A 16,571-nucleotide genomic window follows, 5' to 3' on the forward strand; every position below is an offset into this window, starting at 1 on the left:
GAGAGAGACGTACGGAGAAAATGCAGACATGGGGAGGAGAGAGTGTATGTTTGTCATAGAGAGATCCCCTGGAGATCGTGATGGGCTTACATGGGTGGGAGATCAAGTGACAAGGTGTGTGCGTGATAGAAGATACCCCGAGAGATATCGATATATACATATGGATGGAAGGAGACAATACGTGTCTTCCTGATGGCTAGTGAGAGATAATCATACTTAGGGGGGGGGGAGTGCTTGCGCCTATGATGGAGTGAGGGATTATGGTACTTAGGGGGATGCGTGTCGCATAGAGAGAGAGAGCAAGGGTGGAGAGTGTTGGATGGGCCTATATGTATAGTGCGAGCGAGACATGTGTATGTGTGAACCAGGGAGATATAAAGTTTGAGAGAGATTGAGGAGCCCCGATAAGGCTGAGTGGTGCGTTAGATAGGTGAGAGGGGGAAAGAGATATTCGATCCGCTCGATAATGCAGTGCATGTAAATTTTTTAGATGCCAAACTTTGGAAACTTTGAGAAGTGCAGACTGCATTGAATTCACGTGCGTGTTTCCCATCTACTCCTCGGCCCTCTACTGCACCTGCCTTTGACTGTATGACAGGTGGGCCAGCCACCCGTTGGGCCCACGTGTCATTCACCCAAAGGCAGTTGCTGTAAGTCAATGAGGCTGCGTCCCCCTCCGTGCCAGTGTAGTATAGTCATCTTACCGGACCTTTAGTTGGGGCCAAACGAGAGAAGTTTGATGTTTACTGGTTTATTTGTCCCCTTTGCATTTTACGCCAAGTTTTGACCTTTGATTTAACTATAAAATGTTAATGCATGTAAACAAAAATGTTGTGTAAGTCACCTTACGAAACCAAATAATACCAAAACACTTAGGCACGGTACATTAACTCCCTCCTTGTTTCTTATTTCATGACATATCAGCCAATGAGAGATGTGCGCCGTGCATGCTTTCAATGACTTGAGACTACCAAACATGACATGCAGTGTTTAGTTCATTGCATGTAATCCTATTAATTAGCAAAAAGACATTAATTTCTCTCGCCGATAGGAGTAAAACAATACATCATGTATTTGTTTACAGAGGGAGTAGTACATTTTTTGTGACATGCATTACTAGATATTGCTAGTCAAATACTAAAATACAAATGGACGTGGTAATACTCCTAAATCCAGATGGTGGTGCTAGTAGTACTAGTAGTTGTACTACCAATGTAGTAGCATTGTACTACCCGTTGGTCAAATTATTACATGCTGCTCCTCACATTGAAGTGACAAGATCCTGCACCAGAGATGACACCTGAGTATAGGCACCGTGTTTGGCATACCATAGTCAGCTTCACCGTCTGCAGTCAGTATCATCATGGCTGTAGAGCTAGCCTACTTACAACTAGTCGTGTTCGACATCATTTCCCGTGCGTAGATGCCCGTTCATTGCACGGAACACCAAGATTGGGGGTGGATGGCGCCGGCAGTGTCCATCGCGCCAGATTTTTCCATGGCCTTCTAGATGTGGTGGGGAGGAGATAAGGCTGACTGTGAGAGACAAGGAGTTGTTTGTAAATAGGGAACAAGTGCGGGCATCTTTTTGCAAAAATTGAGAAGTTTGGTTTGTATGTGTCAGATCTAGATCCGACGGCTATTGGTGAAAGATGGGAGGCACAACATCATCACCAACTCAGGACCTGTTTGATTCGCAGGATTTTGAAAATGCAGGAATAGGACACGGCTATATTACAAGTTTCAAACTGATACTACAAATGTTAGGAGTAATGCTGCACCTATGAAGAGGGAATTACTAGGAAGTTTACGTAAGAACTTTCGTTACTTTAGGTGGATGTAGCATTATTGTACAAACTAAAATCCACCCCCTGACAAGTCACTAATGGGCAAATAAGTTTTTGAGTCTCTGGCCACTTGATGTTTAAAAAACAAATTCAGCTTCTGCGGAGACTTTGTCATTTAGGCTTAGATGCTTGCGGTGATCAGCACGCCATTCATTGTTGCGCCAGAGAACGCCAAACCTCATTACCTGGAGCACACTTGCCTCCATAATAAAGAACCTGGCCAATTTAATCTGAGATGTGCTGCCTTGGTAGTCAATCAAATCAATTTCTGTAAGATGGAGATCAAGGCATTCGATGAGATTGTTATAGTGCAGCACATTTTTCACTTTCGAGTATTTTTTATCTACAAAAGACGAGAACATATTAGAGCAACTGGCTGTATAAGATTGTCGTGTCATGAAGAGGTACCAATATCATTCACTCATACGATAGGGTTGGCTGGCTAGTGATTATTTTTGACTCTCTCTCTCTATCTCTCTCTCTTTCTGTTTCCTCTCATTTACCTAGGAGCACGTGAAGGGCTTGGGCATTTGTTGCCTTCCACTATGTGGCCGATGACATATTTCACAAAAGTACACCACATAATACGCATCGATGTCAAATCAAAAGATTTTGGCACCACTCTCGCGATGTGAGAGAGTTGGCACCGCTGTGCACACAGACCCACATGCATAAACAAATCAATCAAGCCAACTACACCAGCCTCTCACTCTCCCAAACAAGTGTTTTTTATTCCCTCAGTCCTATCTCTCTCCCACGCAAGTGTTTTTTTATTGCGTGAATTAATTTGGCACCGGAGCAAAGTAGGTGATCCAGATTGGGGCACCAGGTGAGCAATGGAGGGGCATCGATGCCAAATACATCACAAGTGAATTTGGCACGTATTTTGGCCTACATAGTGGAGGGCCGTTATAGCCCACTTTTGTACTACCTCGTATTTAGTATAAAATTTTGACCATAGATTTACCTAAGAAAATGCCAATGCATGTCACTAAAAATTACACCATTTGAAATTATGTTCAAATACGAATCCAACGATATAGTTCTTAGTGACATGCATTAACATTTTGCCAGTTAAATCTATGATCAAATTTTTATACTACAAAATAGGAAGAGTAAACCAGGACAGAGGTAGTACTTGCTCTTAGGGTAACCATAGAGTTACTGGAGTAGTCTAAGTTACTTTCCACTATGACTAGCCTAGGCTACTATTGTAGTACAACAAAAAAAGGATGCAGGTGATCACGTGAGAAAAAAAATACTAAAAACATTTCTTTCGATGCAGTGCGTAGATGCAGTTTTGAACACTACACTTGTCACCGTAATTTGGGAAAATTACGAAAAAGTTGAGCTACGTTGTGATTACCGTTTACTAATAGGATAGAAGTTTCACCTCGATGAGTAGCTTCTCCGTGCACGGAAAGCATGTAAGGAATCCAACAACTTGATCCAGATTGGGGCCGATAGATTTTATTGCCAAGATCTTCACTGTGCGCATAGACTGGGTCAAGCTTGTGGGAATCATTTTCTGGAAGACGATCGTAAATACATCAAGAAGAATTTTAAAAATGTAAATTTCAAGAAGACATATAAGAAGATGAGTGTTGTACCTGAATGATTACATATCCAATAAAGAGTTTGGAGAATTTGGCAGACGAGTACACCAACGCTGTCAATTTCGGCGCATTAATGACCCTGATTTTTGTTGGACCTTGTAGATCCGATACAAGCAATCTCTCAAGGAAAGGCGCATTCTCAATGACCATAATGTGGAACAGCTGGAGTGATCTCTTCCCAATTGATGTCTTCTTGCGGGGCCAGCAAGACACATAAATCCATCGGAGATTCGTCGAGGCGATGTGGAGGCTAATGAACCCGTGGATCTGCTAAAGACGAAGGTACTCGAGCGCAGTACAGTTGCGGAGCTGGTGCTCCATTGCCTTCTTCGAGATGAGAACATCGAAGAGGTCGAGCTGCTTGACTTGAGGGAGAAGAAGGGCGGGCGCGGCATTAATCTGGGGAAGATAGCAGGAGCTGAAGCTGGCGCGACGCGACATTGGCGTGAGGCGGAGCATGGACGGCGGCAGAGAGCGACATCTTCCATCTTCAAAGCTGAGCTCCTCGAGCTGATATAGGGCGGGGGATAAGAACCACTCGTAAAACTTGGGTTGGACCTTGCAGTTGGTATTGAACATGCGGATGCCAAGGCGTCTGGCTGGCCCAGGGTGCGATGAAAGGATCTTGGAGACTGCGGCCATGCATTTGCAATCCCCGTCGCAGAGGCCGCTATTGACAGTGAGGTTGAGGGGGATGCGGCGCCAAAGGGGGAACTACCGCCGAGAGAGCAGGGCGGTCCGCACGACAGATTTGGTGGGGAGGAGGCCGATGATGACGAGAAGCATGTCATCGGGGAGGCTGCTAATGAAGCCCAGGCTCGCCGGATGCGGTTTTGGCTCGAGCCACCTCTGCTTGTTGGCAACCTCACCGTCCATCTCAACTGGCGGCGACGCTGGTGTACACGTGCGCTGGTGTGTGTTGTGTGCTGGGTGTGCGTGAGTGCGTCCTTCTATGCATGCCGCCGTGTAGTGGTGAATTGTGCGTGAGGGCGTCCTTCACACGAAAGAAATGTGTCCTCAATGCACCCTCAATTTAATAGCATGCGGGGTGCTACCCCGAGTGGTTTCAACTTTGTTTACTTCACCGCATGTCAGATGGGCCTCTAGTTTACTTATTTTCACCCACATGGGCCAGCACACGAAGATACAGAACATGAGCTGACAAGACATCATGTAGACTCGTTGACCGGTCAACTAAAAAATATACGGACCTATACGCTTATACAGTGAGCATATAATCCATCGGTATAGAGAGTTTGAGTGAGAGGGGAGGCCCGTGAGAGATAGCAGAGAGAGAGAGAGAGAGAGAGAGAAAGAGCTACTCCCTCCGATCGATAATGTAGTTCCAACTTTTTTTTAAAGTCAAACTTTTGAAACTTTGACCAAGTTTATAAAGAAATTACTTATATCTACAATACCAAAGATAAATGATAGTATGAAGTAAGTACATGTTGTGATGAATCTAATGATTGTTCCAGATGTATGTGTTTTTCTCCACATATACCTGGTCAAAATTTTCTGAGGTTTGACTTCTCAAAGCATCCATATGCTTATGGACGTGAGAGAGTCCCTAACTAGAGAGAGAGAGAGAGAGAGAGAGAGAGAGAAATAGAAAGAGTGAGTGAAAAAATTGTGTGTGTGCATGTGTGAAAGAGACATGGACAACACACGATAAAAGTAGAGAAAAAGCATGTGTGTCTTATGCAAACATATCACACATGCATCTTCGACAACAAAAGCAAGGTGAGGAGATAGTGTGTGGTTGTTTGCAACTGAGAGAGCAAGGCCCCTAGAACGTGGCCAAGAGGGGTCTGACAAACAAGGGATAGAGGTCGAGAGAGACGTACGGAGAAAATGCAGACATGGGGAGGAGAGAGTGTATGTTTGTCATAGAGAGATCCCCTGGAGATCGTGATGGGCTTACATGGGTGGGAGATCAAGTGACAAGGTGTGTGCGTGATAGAAGATACCCCGAGAGATATCGATATATACATATGGATGGAAGGAGACAATACGTGTGTTCCTGATGGCTAGTGAGAGATAATCATACTTAGGGGGGGAGTGCTTGCGCCTATGATGGAGTGAGGGATTATGGTACTTAGGGGGATGCGTGTCGCATAGAGAGAGAACAAGGGTGGAGAGTGTTGGATGGGCCTATATGTATAGCGCGAGCGAGACATGTGTATGTGTGAACCAGGGAGATATAAAGTTTGAGAGAGATTGAGGAGCCCCGATAAGGCTGAGTGGTGCGTTAGATAGGTGAGAGGGGGAAAGAGATATTCGATCCGCTCGATAATGCAGTGCATGTAAATTTTTTAGAAGCCAAACTTTGGAAACTTTGAGAAGTGCAGACTGCATTGAATTCACGTGCGTGTTTCCCATCTACTCCTCGGCCCTCTACTGCACCTGCCTTTGACTGTATGACAGGTGGGCCAGCCACCCGTTGGGCCCACGTGTCATTCACCCAAAGGCAGTTGCTGTAAGTCAATGAGGCTGCGTCCCCCTCCGTGCCAGTGCAGTATAGTCATCTTACCGGACCTTTAGTTGGGGCCAAACGAGAGAAGTTTGATGTTTACTGGTTTATTGGTCCCCTTTGCATTTTACGCCAAGTTCTGACCTTTGATTTAACTATAAAATGTTAATGCATGTAAACAAAAATGTTGTGTAAGTCACCTTACGAAACCAAATAATACCAAAACACTTAGGCACGGTACATTAACTCCCTCCTTGTTTCTTATTTCATGACATATCAACCAATGAGAGATGTGCGCCGTGCATGCTTTCAATGACTTGAGACTACCAAACATGACATGCAATGTTTAGTTCATTGTATGTAATCCTATTAATTAGCAAAAAGACATTAAGTTCTCTCGCCGATAGGAATAAAACAATACATCATGTATTTGTTTACAGAGGGAGTAGTACATTTTTTGTGACATGCATTACTAGATATTGCTAGTCAAATACTAAAATACAAATGGACGTGGTAATACTCCTAAATCCAGATGGTGGTGCTAGTAGTACTAGTAGTTGTACTACCAATGTAGTAGCATTGTACTACCCGTTGGTCAAATTATTACATGCTGCTCCTCACATTGAAGTGACAAGACCCTGCGCCAGAGATGACACCTGAGTATAGGCACCGTGTTTGGCATACCATAGTCAGCTTCACCGTCTGCAGTCAGTATCATCATGACTGTAGAGCTAGCCTACTTACAACTAGTCGTGTTCGACATAATTTCCCGTGCGTAGATGCCCGTTCATTGCACGGAACACCAAGATTGGGGGTGGATGGCGCCGGCAGTGTCCATCGCGCCAGATTTTTCCATGGCCTTCTAGATGTGGTGGGGAGGAGATAAGGCTGATTGTGAGAGACAAGGAGTTGTTTGTAAATAGGGAACAAGTGCGGGCATCTTTTTGCAAAAATTGGGAAGTTTGGTTTGTATGTGTCAGATCTAGATCCGACGGCTATTGGTGAAAGATGGGAGGCACAACATCATCACCAACTCAGGACCTGTTTGATTCACAGGATTTTGAAAACGCAGGAATAGGACACGGCAATATTACAAGTTTCAAACTGATACTACAAATGTTAGGAGTAATGCTGCACCTACGAAGAGGGAATTACTAGGAAGTTTACGTAAGAACTTTCGTTACTTTAGGTGGATGTAGCATTATCGTACAAACTAAAATCCACCCCCTGACAAGTCACTAATGGGCAAATAAGTTTTTGAGTCTCTGGCCACTTGATGTTTCAAAAACAAATTCAGCTTCTGCGGAGACTTTGTCATTTAGGCTTAGATGCTTGCGGTGATCAGCACGCCATTCATTGTTGCGCCAGAGAACGCCAAACCTCATTACCTGGAGCACACTTGCCTCCATAATAAAGAACCTGGCCAATTTAATCTGAGATGTGCTGCCTTGGTAGTCAATCAAATCAATTTCTGTAAGATGGAGATCAAGGCATTCGATGAGATTGTTATGGTGCAGCACATTTTTCACTTTCGAGTATTTTTTTATCTACAAAAGAAGAGAACATATTAGAGCAACTGGCTGTATAAGATTGTCGTGTCATCAAGAGGTACCAATATCATTCGCTCATACGATAGGGTTGGCTGGCTAGTGATTATTTTTGACTCTCTCTCTCTATCTCTCTCTCTTTCTGTTTCCTCTCATTTACCTAGGAGCACGTGAAGGGCTTGGGCATTTGTTGCCTTCCACTATGTGGCCGATGCCATATTTCACAAAAGTACACCACATAATACGCATCGATGTCAAATCAAAAGATTTTGGCACCGCTCTCGCGATGTGGCCGTGCTGCTGGAGCTGCCTCGACAACGACCGCGTGAACTATACCAGAGCCGATTCACCCCCGCCGTTGTGCATGGTGCTGGAGCGGCTCCAACTTCGGATCCGTCCAGAGTCCCGGTGCTGCTTCCCCATAGCCGTCGACCGTCACGACATCGCTATTTCCCTGCCGCCGGTCGCCACCGCAACCGCACCGGCCTCACTAACTCGGCAGCTGGACTTGCCTACTTCACCATGCCGCCAGATAGGTAGTACCGTCATCTCATTTCATTTTATTTAGGCGTCAGTTGTCTGAATTTTTATTCTGGGCCAATCGATTCCCAATGGGAAGTAGCACCCCTCGAGGCGGCAGAGCTCCTAGGCTGCCGTTGGGCTAGTGTCTAACGTAAGGGTGCGGGGCCGCAAGTTCACCGCGGAAGCAGCGCTTAGATGGCTATCTTAGAGTTGCGTGGGTTGAAGGTACTGCCGCCGCCAGATCTGGATGATGGGGAGTCTTTGTGGATTGGCCCGGGGGCGGCGCAACCACGTCAGTGCGGTGGGGCGGGGAGCAGGGTTTTGGCCGGGGCCACGGATTGCAGAGGCAGGCTGCTTTGCCGTTGGTCGCTGGCTCTTCGGGGAAGATTCCGAACAGTGTCAGCCGGGAGGCACAAGACGGCCATCAAGCCATCCGGCGTAGATCTGACAGTACCAAAATAAAATAAAATCACGTGACTCCAATTTAGTCTTCAGTCAACAGATGTGAGACCACTCTCGTACCATGCTATTGATCTCTTAGTGTATCTCTAAGTGATGTGTCATTCTTAACATTATGCGTTATCTGCATCTTCAGCCACACTGTCTTCCGACTCACCGCAGCTGCTTTAACAAGGAAAGCACACTGATCGTTTGTAATATAGCAGGGTTTTTATGCCAAAACTACGGGTGTCGTATTCTCCACAGGAATCTAGAACTTCAGAGCACACATTTGAAGCATTCAGAACAACTGAACAAATGAATCCAACCGAAGTGACAACAAGCAGCTACTGGAACAAGGTAAAACAAAATAATATGCAGCAAGGGTAAAAGGGTTCAGAAATTGGACTTTCTCTTTTTAGTGATTTTCTTGTAAGCAAACAGACAAGTAACACTAGCACATGGAAGATGGTTCAGACATCACACACAACTCATGCAACCAATTAAAGTGACAGCAGCTCACAGGAGAATAACTACTAACTTAATATCCAGCAAAGGATCACAACAATTCAACAAGGATACATGAGGGTTCAGCAAAGGTGCACAGGTAACAGAGTAAATTTCAGACCCAACAGTGCATATACTCAGAGAACAGGAACAAGAGAAGAGAGAAGTTCAGAGCCTATGGGTCTTGATGATCTTCGATTCGAAGCTGTAGATGTTGCAGGCGAAGAAGAGTAGCAGAGGCACATTGGAGACGATCTGTAGCAGCAGAAACTTCCGCGTGGATGTTGAAGAAGAGTAGCGGAGGAGGATCCTTGGGGTTGAGCTGCAGCATGGTGAAGAGGACTTGGTGAAGATCAGCAGCGGAGGGCCCGGCCTTGGGGAGGAATCGTGGTGGCCTTCGCGGGAGGTCAGCCGACCACCCAAAGCAGAGAACCACCTGGTGTCTGGCACCCCGCAGGAGATGCCACGGCGATGGTCGTCGGAGTTGAATCAGAGCGGCGCGGGCGTCAATGTTGGAGCAGAGCGGCACAGGCGTAGGTGTTGGAGACGAGCAGCAGCAGTCGGTCAGGACGGAGAAGCCTCGTAGCGGAACACCGAGAAGTCGTTGGAGAGGATCAACAGCTCCGTTTCTTTAGGTTGGGGATGAGGAAGTACAGCGGGTCGACGTCGTCGTTGAAGAGGAGCAGTGGATTCGATCTGGTTCTCCTTCTCGCTTCCCTCGATCCCCTTTTCTCCCTCCTCCGATCTGGTGTTCCTCTGGTTCGATCTGGTGGTGGGTGAGCAGCGTGGAGAGCGAGAGCAGTCGGCCCCCTGGTTGTTTTTTTCTTCGACCCCCACTCCTCTTCTTGGTGGTTTAGTCGCGCGTGGGATCAGACACTACGTCTGTTGTGTCGCGCCAGACCCTAGTTCCTCTGGTACTTTTCGGTTTTGCCCCCTCGAGAACTGAACTCTTCTCCAAGTTGATCCCCGCTTTAGTGTTGAAAGCATTTTCGACGAAATTTGGGTGCCTAAACGCACCAGTCCTGCAAAAAATGAATAAGTGTTGTAAAAATATCACAATAGGAATATTTCTGTAGGGATGAATACTTTATGAGTGATTACTGAGATCATATGTTTAATTTGTGACTCAAAAAGGCTAAAAATACTATATGCATAAATGTGCTATCAATTTCAATTTCCCCCACACTCAAATTTTTTCTTGTCCTCAAGCAAAGGAAAAAAATGATGGTGACACAACTCACACTGCCTAGTAAAGATGCACTTTCCGATAGATAGTAATTCCGACAATACTGGAACTAAGCAAGTGTACTCTACTGAAGCTAAATTGTGATAAGCAATAATTTATAACACACTGTAAATGTTCCATGTCAATGGCCTTGAGTCAAAGTGCATCCTAATAATCAAGAGCTGGCTCTGTCTTCAGCCCTGAGATAAGCTAGGACCCCAAAATCAATTAGAAAAACAAGTTACTTATTGAAATTAAATCACAAGTGATGAAATTATATCAGTCTCACCAAAGGAACATACCACCGATCCCGAGAACATGGTATACACCTGGCTCGACCAAATTATTAGTATATTTTTTTATTATCTCCCCAAAGGAACATACCACCGATCCCGAGAACATGGTATACACCTGGTTCGACAAATTATTAGTATATTTTTTGTTATTATCTCCCCAAAGGAACATACCACCGATCCCGAGAACATGGTATACACCTGGTTCGACAATAATAGCATTTTTATATAATTTGTTTTTACAGTCCAATCTACCAGATTTCACAAGCCACCGATCCAGGGAACATGACATGCTACTATAGGTAGATCGGAATTAAATTATTATAATTAAATTATTTAGTTATTAGAAAATTGCTTAGCTTAAGTAAAACAGGAGTAATTGAAAGAGGAATCTATAGCTAATGGCACTGTTTTTCACAGACTACAGATCCAGAGATCATAGCTACTACTTAAGTGCCACCAGTTACTTAGCTTAAATTGGGACAGTCAGACAGAGCACATCAATTCTTTAGTAGGTTTCACTTAGACTCAAGGCATTCCCATTGAACATTTACATGGAGGTATAAAGTATTCATTATCACAATTTACCATAAGAAGAATACAACTGCATAGTTTTAGTATTAAGAGAATCAACAATCTTCTTGGAGTGAATCCCACTTTGCAGTGAAGAGTAAGGTGTCACAATGCAAAAAGAGTTTCAATGCAATTAAATGCCAATTCTCGTACTAAATTTTCTAAAGGTTGCTTCAAGTGGAACAGAATCACCTGGTATTTGCATACTCTTCTCTCCTACTTTCTTCTCTCCACTCTTCTCTGTTTGTGTTCCCTGTTTGTGTTCCCCTCGCCTTTATTTGCTGAAAAAGAAAGACATAAACACAAAAACTTTTCTATGAAAACTAAATAAGGAAAAAAAACTTATTAAAGATTCAGGTTGCCTCCTGAAAAGCGCTTGTTTTAGGTCTTTAGCTCGACCATGTCTCATCAGTGAGGTCAGGGTCCTGCAGGGATTGACACCTCTTGGGTCCCCTCGCCTTCTTGAATTTCCTCCTCTGGGTCTTGATCTTCGCTTGCATTCTCATCTTCAGAAATAAGAAGTGGATCTCCAGGGATGTAGGGCTTCAGTCTTTGACCGTTTACAAGGAAGAGACCTCCAGAAGTACTTTGCACTTGAATAACACCATTTTGCAGAATCTTCTTCACCTTGCAAGGGCCATACCATCTTGACTTGAATTTACCAGGAAATAAATGAAACCTAGTATCATAGACCAATACCAACTGTCCAAGATGAAATTCTTTCCTCAATATATGCTTGTCATGCCAGATCTTGGTATTTTCTTTGTAAATTCTTGCACTCTCGTAAGAGTCAGCTCTTAGTTCTTCCATTTCAGGGAGTTGAAGTTTTCTGTATTTTCCTGCTGCATCAAGGTCCATATTGAGTTTCCTTAGGGCCCATTGAGCTTTGTGTTCAAGTTCAACGGGTAGATGGCATGCTTTTCCATATATTAACCTGAATGGTGACATTCCTATTGGTGTTTTATAGGTTGTCCTATATGCCCATAGTGTGTCTGGTAATTTCAGTACCCAGTCAGACCTTGACTTTGATACTACCTTCTCGAGAATGGCCTTTATTTCTCTATTAGACAACTCCACTTGTCCATTTGCTTGCGGGTGATATGGAGTTGTAATTCTGTGATTATGAACTCCATATTTTGCTAAGAGAGATTCTAGTTGGGAGTTGTTGAAATGTGTTCCTCCATCACTGATAACAATCCGTGGCACACCAAATCTTGGAAAGATTCACTTGCTTGAACAAATTGCAAACTGACTTGGAATCAGCATTGACGGTTGGTACAGCCTGAACCCATTTTGACACATAGTCCACTGCCACCAATATGTATTTGTACCCTTTTGATGATGGCAAGGGTCCAACATAATCAATTCCCCATACATCAAAGAGCTCTACTTCAAGAATTCCTTTTTGAGGCATCTCTTGCCTTTTTGAAATCTTTCTAGTTCTCTGACAAGGATCACAAGCTTCAATATAGGAATGTACATCCTTGAATAAAGTTGGCCAGTAAAATCCCACTTGCAAAATTTTCGCTTGAGTCTTCCTAGTACTTGCATGACCTCCATAAGGGGATGAATGGCAATGATAGATCACACTTTTAGCTTCACCTTCCGGCAAGCATCTTCGAACAATGCCATCAGCACAATGTTTGAATAAGTAAGGTTCATCCCAAAAGAAGTGCTTCATATCTGATAAGAATTTCTTCTTCTTTTGATACCCAAAATCTGTAGGGACTTTGTTACAGACCAGATAATTAACTATATCTGCATACCATGGTGTATAGTTTTGTATACTAGTCACTTGCATAAGATTGCTCCCTGGTAAAACATCATTGATAGGTAAGGAGTCTACTACATTGTTTTGCAACCTCGACAAGTGATCTGCCACAACATTTTCAGCTCCTTTCTTGTCCTTGATTTCCACATCAAATTCTTGAAGCAAGAGTATCCATCTAATTAACCTTGGCTTGGCTTCTTTCTTGCTGAGTAGATATCTAATTGCAGCGTGGTCTGTGTAAACTACACAATGAGACCCTACAAGATATTGCCTGAATTTGTCAAAGGCATACACTACTGCCAACAAATCCTTTTCTGTGGTTGTGTAATTAGCTTGAGAACCATCAAGAGTTTTGCTAGCATAGTATATTACATGCAAATCTTTTCCTTTTCTTTGTCCCAGTACTGCACCCACAGCAAAGTCACTTGCGTCACACATTATCTCAAATGGTAATTCCCAGTCAGGGGGTTGCACTACTGGAGCAGTGACCAATGCTTCCTTGAGCAAGTTGAAGGATTTTTCACATTCTGCATCAAAGTTGAACTTAACATCATTGTTTAGGAGATTAGTGAGGGGTTTGGCTATCTTGGAGAAATCCTTTATGAATCTTCTATAGAACCCAGCATGTCCCAAAAAGCTCCTTACTCCCTTCACATTTACAGGTGGTGGAAGTTTTGATATTACTTCAACTTTTGCTTGATCAACCTCAATTCCTCTTTCAGATACCAAATGTCCCAAAATAGTTCCTTCCTTTACAAGAAACTGACAATTCTCCCAGTTTAAGACTAGATTGTGTTCTGAACACCTCTGAAGAACTGCTGCCAAATTATCCAAGCAATCCTCATAACTTTTCCCAATGACTGTAATATCATCTATGAACACCTCCACTTTGATTCCTATCATATCAGAGAATATAGAGAGCATAAACCTTTGAAATGTTGGGGGTGCATTACAAAGTCCATAGGCTAGTCTTTTGTAAGCAAATGTTCCGTATGGGCAAGTGAAAGTTGTTTTATCTTGATCATCCGGATGAATCGAGATTTGCAAGAATCCTGAATACCCATCTAAGCAGCAGAAATATTCATGCCCAGCAAGCCTTTTCAGAATTTGGTCAATGAAAGGTAAAGGAAAATGGTCCTTCCTCGTCACTTCATTTAACTTTCTGAAATCATTGACCATTCTCCACCCTATGACAGTCCTACTAGGAATCGTTTGCCCTTGTTCATTTTCAATGACAGTTATTCCTCCTTTCTTGGGCACCATGTGAATGGGACTCACCCACTCGCTGTCCGAAATTGGGTATATGATATCGGCAGAGAGCAATTTAAGAATCTCCTTTTTAACAACCTCTTGCAAATGGGGATTTAATCTTCTTTGACTTTCTCTAATTGGTACACTGCTTTCTTTCAAGTAAATCCTATGAGAGCAGACAGCAGGATTTATCCCTTTCATATCATCAATTGAATATCCAATAACATCCTTGTACTTTTGCAAAACTGCTTGAAGCCCTTTTATTTGCCTTTCCGTCAACTCCCTATTCACGATAATTGGCCTCTGGTTGTCATTGTCTAAGAATGCATATTTCAAACTTTCTGGAAGTTGTTTCATTTCTATTTGCCTTGGTTGCATCTTCTCTAGTGGCCTTGTACTGCTTTCCGATATGCTCACAGGTCTGATTTCTTCATATCTGATTTCACTATTGTCCTCCTCAACTACTTCACAACAATTACTTCCATACCTCTCTTCATAGCCTTCTTCCACACATTTCTGTAGTGTATCAATTCTGTAGCAGTGCTTTTCTTCTTGCGGAATATGTGTTGCATGCTTCATGTCAAACTCCACCTTTTCATTTCCAATCCTCAGGCTCAATTTAGCTTCTTGAACATCAATAAGTGCACCAGCTGTGGCCAAAAATGGTCTTCCAAGGATCACAGCCTCACTTTTGTCCTCCATATCTAGCACTACAAAGTCAATCGGATAATCAAACTTCCCAACTTTGATTGGAACATCCTCAAGAATTCCAACAGGTTTCCTATATGTTCTGTCAGCTAACTGAAGAATTATGGCTGTTGGATTTAATTCTCCCAAGATCATCCTTTTGCTAACTGAATGTGGTAACACACTAACACTTGAGCCCAAATCATACTGAGCACTGTAAGTTTTGTTTCCAATCACACATGGTACACAAAAGCTTCCTGGATCATCCAATTTTTCAGGCATGGAATTCTGAATTATCGCACTACATTCCTTTGATAAAGTCACTACTTCTGGCTCAGGCATGCTTCTTTTCTTTGTTAGCAATTCCTTGAAATATTTGGCATACATTGGAACATGCGGGACAGCTTCAAGAATAGGAATGGTAATCTGAACTCCCTTCATAGTTTCCAAGAATTTGGCAAATTGCTTGTCATCTTTGGATTTGTTGAACCGCTCAGGAAAAGGAATGTTGTTGGTTGTTATTGCTTCATCTAGCAAAGGCTCAGCTCTTGTTTGAAAACCAGGAAATTCGACTTTAGTTTCAATTCGGTTATCAACTTCTTTCTCCTTTAGTTTCTTTGATGATGTTAAAGGTGGAGTTCCGGATGAACTTGGCCTCATAGCAGGAGGGACATATGTCTTTGGAGTAGGAAGTAATGGTCCTGACATAACTCCACTCCTTGTAGTCACTACATCAACTGAAGATATTGCCCGACAGTGAGCTTTCGGGTTTGGTATTGGTTGCGCAGGCAGCCTTGCTTCATTTTCTCCCACTATACTATCCATTTTGCTCACAAGCATCTTAACGGTATCCTTTAAGCCATTCACTTCATTTGTCATCTTGCTCATCAATTCCAACTGCATTTTCATGATTTCCTCCATTCCATTTGACTGAACATTTTGTTGTTCATTCTGCCTCGACACTTGAAATTGACTTGGATGATTTGGTAGTCGATTTCCTTGTATTGTCGATCCACTTGCATATGACTGATTGTTCTTTACGACAAGTTTGGATGATTCCTCCAAGAAGGATTGTACCTGTTTGAGAATGGACCTTGACTTTGGGCATAACTTACTTCTGAAACCGATGATCCAATTGCTGAATAGAAGGTACATTCTGTTGAAGGATGACCTGCTTGGCCACATACATCACACATTTGAGGCACACTTACTGAAGCTACAGATGTACCGATGCAATTTGACATGATACTATCCATCTTCTTGTTTAAGATGTCAATCTGAGCCACCATGCTATCATTTGCAGACACATTGTACACACCAGGATGTGGTGGTGCTATTGCTCTTTCACTTGACCATTGGAAATGATGAGACGCCATACTTTCAATCAATGCAAATGCTTCATCAAGGGTTTTGTTCATGATTCCTCCTCCAGCAGCAGAATCGACAAAAGCTCTAGTCTGAGTAGACAATCCTTTGTAAAAGGTTTGTAACACCAGCCATCTTTCTAAACCATGATGAGGACACATTCTGATTAAAGAGTTGAATCTTTGCCATGCGTCATACAAACTCTCTCCATCATATTGAGTGAACCTTGTTAACTTGTCCCTATATTCAGAAGCTTTTGTTGGTGGAAAGTATCTCTCAAGAAATGTCTGCAATAAAGTCTCCCAAGTATCCTTCAGATGTTCCGGCAATGAGTGAAGCCATACTCTTGCTCCATCTCTCAAGGAAAATGGAAATAGTGATAATCTGATAGCACTCGGTGAAACTCCATTTTGCTTGAGGGTGTTACAATACTCCAAGAAAGTCCTTATATGCTCA

The 16,571-nt window shown here is 43.2% G+C and overlaps 1 non-coding gene across 1 annotated transcript; it reads left to right on the plus strand.

Moving 5' to 3' along the window:
* The first annotated feature begins 16,256 nt into the window (after positions 1-16,256).
* Positions 16,257-16,363, plus strand: LOC119282903. Its single transcript, XR_005138933.1, has one exon. It is a non-coding gene; the product is annotated as a small nucleolar RNA R71 (small nucleolar RNA).
* Positions 16,364-16,571: the final 208 nt, after the last annotated feature.

The sequence above is a fragment of the Triticum dicoccoides genome, chromosome 3B (genome assembly GCF_002162155.2).
Source record: "Triticum dicoccoides isolate Atlit2015 ecotype Zavitan chromosome 3B, WEW_v2.0, whole genome shotgun sequence".
Lineage (NCBI taxonomy): Eukaryota > Viridiplantae > Streptophyta > Magnoliopsida > Poales > Poaceae > Triticum > Triticum dicoccoides.